Raw genomic sequence first — 7,221 nt, 5'->3', positions numbered from 1 at the left:
ATTTATCCCATATATTCCTTCTTTTCAAGATGAAGATTTCTCCTAAGTGAGAGCGTTTCATTTATCTCTTCTATCATGTCCAAGTATTTCAAGCAAAGAAAGTGATTTCTGGATTGTTTTTTCCCTCTAAGAAGGTTTGTTTCGATTCTTATGATAATGAGATGTGCTCTGACAAACTTGATTCCTCCCTTGATGTGAATCCTTTTGTCTCTCATTTGGATAAGCTCTCTTTAACCATGAATATCATCTTGGAACATGTGTGTGCCCTGAAGAGTGAACTTGAATCCTCCTCTAAAAGACTTGAAGAAAAGATGGATAATCTTGAATCCAGGATTGTCTGATCAAAGATGAGCTTGATGAGTATAGGGAATATGAGAAGAGTATTCAAAGTAAGTAAAATGCCCCATAGGAGTTGTTTTTAATAAACGTGTAGGAAACTTCTTATGAGAATTTATTCTTGTGTTTTAAGAAGGATAACTAGGGTTTGGAATAACAATTATTGTGGGTACATATAGCTATTTCCAACAATTTTCATCTTGCAATGTTTTTAGATTTATTTATTTAAACTCTAAAGTTTATTTGGAAGATGATTTTGCCGTATTAATATCTATGGTTTCATATATTCCAAATTGTTATGGGATATGTGTGTTTGCGTCCGTGAACTATGATTATCCCATACATGGTCAAAAAGTTAATTCTTTTGTATGTCTTTATGCAAATATTGATAAAAGATTGAATGAAATTTTGACAAACAAAAGTTAAGCCTATTATGTCATTATGCAAATATTGATGAAAGATAAGATGAACTTTTGTTTACAAAGATTAAGTCTATTATATGTCTCTATGCAAATAGTGATCAAAAATAGAATGAATCTTTGAATATTCCGCAGTATTGGTCTTTCTCTGATCCCCATTTTGGTGTAAATATTGTACGGCTCCGTAAGTTTTATTATATGAGCATTTCCGATTAGATTAATCATGGGTTCTCTTGTGGTTAATTTAATTGAGTTTTTTGGATACAAAATTCATGTTTCATGAGATTTGTTAATGTCCAAAGAAATCCTTCTTTTCTTGTAAAAGCAAGGTCGCTCTTGTTGTTCCTTTTGGAATGACATTTTATGGGGGAGAGTTCTTAATTGAACTTGTGCTAAATTGCCAAATCTTTGTGGGGAGTGCGGCTGTGGTATATTATACGGGTTATCTTGTATCTTTATAAACTCCTTGATGAATGCATTTAGTTTCGGCTATATGACTGCATCTAAACAAGTTGATATGTGCTTCTCTTTTGGTCATGAAGTGTCTCTATGGAAATTTCATTAGGATCCCACTAACTTTCGTAGCTTTGCCAATTTATATTGACAAAAAGGGGGGGAATTAATGTGTAGTTCACACTACAAGTATATATGGTTTACGGACCATTATGTAAGGGGGAGTAGTTTTCATGTGAGATGAAGTATTGACTAAGGGGGAGTGATACATATCACCATAGTATTGATGTCGTGTAATAATATTATGACACAATATAACAATGATTGAGAGCTACTGTTTTCACATTATTATAGCTACGGATCTTCAACAACGATGAAGCTGATTTGAACACATTTTGAATCATTGGAGTACTTGGAAGTTACGAAGATTTCGATTAATGTTGAAGAACCAAGGAGATCAAGCATTTGGATGAGAAGCTACAAAGTTTATTTATTTTGTATTCCATATGTATTTATAGTTTTGTCACTAAAATTGACAAAGGGGTAGATTGTTAGAGCACTGCTCGGTCGAACTCGCAAGCGTTGTTATCTCAAGCTTGTTTGTCAAGTTTAACTGCCAAAACTATAAGTCTTGATTTCTAGTATACTTATAGTTATGTCTTGGATTAGGATAGTAAGTGTAGTTGAACTTTATACTCCACGACGTTCACCGAATGAATACGAAGAACTACTCAAGGTAACTTATGGAACTTCATGAACAAAAGGTATGTGGAGACTTGAACTTATCTATCACTCAAAAGTCTATCTATTATATCTTATATTTAAGACAAAAGTCGTACTGCTATATAGACTTCAATTATACACATTTGCTATTTCGAGCTGAGTTTAACTCACTTATCTATTTCTCGAAATATGTCTTGCTAAGCTTTCGCTTTAACCAAGTTTATCTTTACTCTTGACGAAAGTCATATTGATTATTTCAATAACTTGAAAATCGCTTTGATGCTAATAGTTTGTGGATAACAACTATTGTAATCCTCTATGAAAGTTTCAATGATTGAAATGAGAGTTTAGAACAAGTAACCATGTTTGGATATAAACATAGTGTGTATTCACATATGTTTAAAATCCAAAACCGAGAACCTAAGTATGTATACCCATACGTGTACTGGTTGGTTGTTGGAAGTTCGAAACTAAGGTATGTGTACTCGTACACGTACTCGCGGAAGTTTGGGTTCCGTGAATTTCTGGTGGAGTTTGGAAGTGTGAATTGGTATGCGTACCCGTACGCGTACTGGCGTAACCAAACTCGGTCCGGCTACTTAGGTATGCGCACCGTTTGCATACTTAAGTAGGTAGGTTACTTTCTAAAATCGGTTTGTTCATGAACTAAAACATTTATATAATAAGGAATGCAATCTTTTGCAAACCGTAGATATGATGTACATTAATTGATTCGAGTGAATAAAATCGATTTTGCTTCAATTGTGTCTTGTATACTTCTATGAGATCTAAGCAATTGAACAACTCTCTAACTAGTTTCATTTGAGTCATTTGAACTAGTTATAGTAAAGATGAATAAGGTTGATATGAAAGTGCTCATACGGCTAACCATTGGTTAACTATTTTTGAACCGACTAAGTGTACACGTTTAGGTACGGTTACTCAAACCTAAATGAAGATACATTTCATTTGTGTATAACAAGCAAAGTTTGATCTAATGTTTGAAAGATATTAGCTTGAATCTAATCAAGTTTTCATCTAACGGTGAATATTGAATGCTTTGTTACCAAGGTAACTTAGATTGCAAACCCTGATTTGAAATCTATATAAAGTAGAACTCTAACAACTGGGAAACCTAATCCCCACACCTCCTGTGTGATACTAGTTGCATATTCTATAGTCGATTCTCCTTTAACCTTAGGTAGTTCATGAAACCCTGTAGGTTAACGACTTGAAGACTTCATTGGGATTCTGAAGCCAGACCCAAATATTTTCTCTGTAGTTGCGTGTTCTGATCTTGCTGTTTTCTATCGTGATTGAGTACTATCTTCTTTAAGATTTTCTCGAGATTTTATCGCCGATAGGCAAGATTGAAAAGTAGTCACAAACACCTTCGTCTCATCGTTTGTGATTCCACAATATCTTGTTTCGTTAATTGATTAATATTATTGTGAGGTGATTGATAATACTAGGATGTTCTTCAGGAATATAAGTCCGGATTATCAATTGGTTCCTGTTCACCTTGATTTATCAAAAGACTGAAAAAACTCATAGGTATTTCTGTGGGAGACAGATTTATCTATTCAATAGACTTTTCTGTGTGATAGAGATTTGTTTATCAAGTCTTCGACTTTGGGTCGTAGGAACTCTTAGTTGTGGGTGAGATCAGCTAAGGGAATCAAGTGCGTAGAATCCTGCTGGGGTTCAGAGACGTAAGGAGCGGAACTGTACCTTGATCAGTGTGAGATTGATTAGGGATCAACTACATTCCAGTCCGAAGTTCATTGGTAGTAGGCTAGTGTTTGTATCGTCTTAATAAAGTGTGGTGTTCAAATCTGGACTACGTCCCCGGGTTTTTCTGCATTTGCAGTTTCCTCGTTAACAAAACTTCTTGTGTCTGTGTTATTTCTTTTCCACGTTATATTCTGTTATATAATTGAAATATCACATGTTGTGCGTTTAATCGATCAATTGGTAAACCCAACCTTTGATTGTTGATTGAAATTGATTGATCCTTGAACATTGATCTTTGGTACCATTCAAGCTATTTCTCTTATATTCAATCAGACTCGCAAACTCCTATTTGTTTGATTGCGGATTGAATTGAGCAATTGAGATATAAATCTTTGATATACTTTTTCCTAAGATTGAGTCTGACTTTCTAGTTGATTCTCTTGAAAATATATTGGAGTTAGTCCATACATATTGCTAAGAGAAATATTGGGTGAGGTTGTCGACCCCCGCTTTTTCAGATTTAATTCATGTCTTTACACATGCCCAAGAATTAGACTATGATGCACGGTTGGATGTGAGTCAAGATTTGACTTCACCTTCTCTTAATGAACAACCGAAGATACAGAAGAACTCAACTTTCCCAAATTCAGCTCTCAAAAATATGCAGACTCCATGTTTATCTAATAGAGAGTTGAATGTGAAAATTGATGTTCAAATCTAATTTAACAAGCAATTGGACATTACAACAGAACATACCAGTATGCGATTAATCTGTGATGAGTTATTAGTCAAAGATTCAATACCACCTACATACATGGAAATTCCATCAGTAGACGATGATGATGGCTTAGGTAATCTCGACTCGGATGATGAATTACGGTATCATTCTCTCACACATGATGATGAAGTTCAAATTGAAGCAGTGCAATGTTCATTTGAGTCATAAAATTTGGAATTAAATTTTGTTTTTAATCCAATTAATTCTAGGGTTTCTTTTAATTGTAATGGCTCGTAAGGTCATGAGCTGGAATATAAGGGGATTTGTTAGAGCATAGCTCGGTTGAACCATAAAGCGTTGGAATGTCAAGTTTGGTTGTCATATTTTAGTATCAAAACTCATCTAGAGACGGTTGATTAAATACTAAAGTCAACTTCGTTTAGGTTAAACTAGGAAGTGTAGGAATGTTGAGACATGCAAGTATTACTCCGAAGACCTGAAGAATGAGAAGAAGTAACGACTACAACGACGACATCATCCTTCCACTTGAGGTTAGTAATATTAACTTGACCTTGTTTCCATTCCTAATGTATCTTTCAAGTCGTGCTATATTGAAAACATAACATGAGAAGATGTATATATTGTATATAATACTCTAGTGGTGATACTTGGTCATAGTAGCATGATCAAAGTGTCAAGGAAAACATATTACGAAGTATAAACACTTATCTTTAGGAACTTCGTAAATACGACATCGACATAATCTATCGTATATATTTATTTGATTATGTGTACATTATATAGATGTGATTTCATCCTAGAAAACTATGTATCTTTACATGAGTTTAAGGAAGTATATGTATGAACTTGTTTTCATAATCGAAAAGAAAATCATGATTAGTCTTGTTATTCTTTGAATATCTTTTGGATGACCAATGGAAGATGACTTTGGTAGAACCTATCTTAACTTTGTTGAGACTTGAGGTATAACCAGTCATGGCCTATATAATATAGCTAGTTGTAATCGATCATGAGATACATTGTAAATCAAGGTATAACCGATCACAAGCTATATTGGAATGCAAGTTGTAACCGATCATAAGTTACTTTGGGAACCAAGGTATAACCAGTCACAAAATGAATTGGGAAGTTAGTTGTAATTGATCACAAGCTACCTTTGGGAAGCAAGTAGTAACCTATCACAAGCTAACTCGGGAAGCAAGGTGTAATCGGTCACAAGCAACTTTGTGAGCAAGGTATAACCGATTACGTCCTGTATTGGGAATCGTGTTATAACCGGTCACAACATACTTTGGAGTGATGGTTTAATCGTTTCCATGTACAAAATAAATAACCATGGTTCACATATTTCTTCATGGCTGTGTGTGAATTATGGTTTTGGGTTTGTCAAGTTGAGAAGCTTCCGGATGTCGACATATTTGAACATGTACACAACTCTTATCATTTTTTGTTCAAAGATATTCCGTGATACTCAAGGTGGTCCCTGGTCCGAAAAAGTGAAATAAAGATAATTATGATTTTCATCATATATGTTTTAATTACCATTAATTAAAGCATATCCTCTGGAAAATATTATTAGTTAATGTGCTAGACTAATAATAGAAGTTTTTCCATGAGAGTTTTCAGAAATGTTGGTTAACATTAATTGGAAATAGGAAAACCGAATTTAGGTACTTTAATGCATATCTTGAGAATATTTTCAGTTTTGGAATTTCCTTGTTGCCCAAACAATCTTGGTCTATAAATACTTGAGTTTGCATTTCTTACAAACTATCCTAAGAGCCAGGCAAACTTCATTCCTTGTAGTTTCTGATGGAGCATTCTATTCGGAGAGGAAAGTACCCTAATTAGGCGAAATCTCTTACGACCGCTCGTTTAAAGACTTCTGTGGGATCAAGAAGCTCTACGAGTACCGTTGGTAGGAAATTAGATAATTGCATTGTTATTAGTTTTCGATTATTGATTTGATTGACTAACGGTTGTTGTAACTTTGATTGCACCTAGTTTGTTTATTCTTGAGAACCTTCTTTTCTGATATAAGGCTCACTCAAACTAGATCAAAGTATCGACGGGATATTTAGAACCATCTTCGATCTAAAGACATCTTGTGATAATCCATTGTTAAAAGACTTCGTTCTGTGCGTGATTGATCACAAGAGGATTCAAGTGTTGTTGTGCAGGTCTTTGAAGGCAATAGAAGATTTTAAGATGCAGAAGAATTCTTATTAGTTTTCGTATCTTGTAGATTTAGTGCACAAACCTTGACCGACTGGGATTCAACTAGAATCGGTTTATCTTTGATAGACTTGATTGATTAGTTGCGTTAGATTGGCACCGCCTTTATAGTTTCTCTTTGAGATCTATATTAATTGATTGCGAATCTAGAACTTGATTATTTCGGTAATCAATATTTAAATTGATCTAACCAGACAAAGGAGTTTATTAGATTAAACATAAGAGCCTTTGTAAACAACTCATATATCTTCTAGAAATATTGATTAGAGTGGTTACCAAACAGATTCTTTCTTTGTTGTTTAGAATACGATCCAAAGGACTTGCTATTCACGTGCATGACTCTATAAGTCAAAGGCGCAGGGATACTGATGGAACTAAGTAGCTAGGGGTAGTCTGCTTGGTCTCAACTATACGAAGTTGGTATTAGAGTTTGTATAACGGATTAATTATTAGAGTATTCAAAACTCGACTAGGTCCCGACGTTTCTCTGTATTTGCGGTTTCCTCGTTAACAAAATCTTGTTGTGTCGTTTACTTTACTATTCCGCAATTATATTTGGTTTATATAATTTAAAGTAAATTG

This window comes from Papaver somniferum, chromosome 8, assembly GCF_003573695.1.
Source record: "Papaver somniferum cultivar HN1 chromosome 8, ASM357369v1, whole genome shotgun sequence".
NCBI classification, from domain to species: Eukaryota; Viridiplantae; Streptophyta; class Magnoliopsida; order Ranunculales; family Papaveraceae; genus Papaver; species Papaver somniferum.
Note: the sequence above shows the minus strand (reverse complement) of the source record.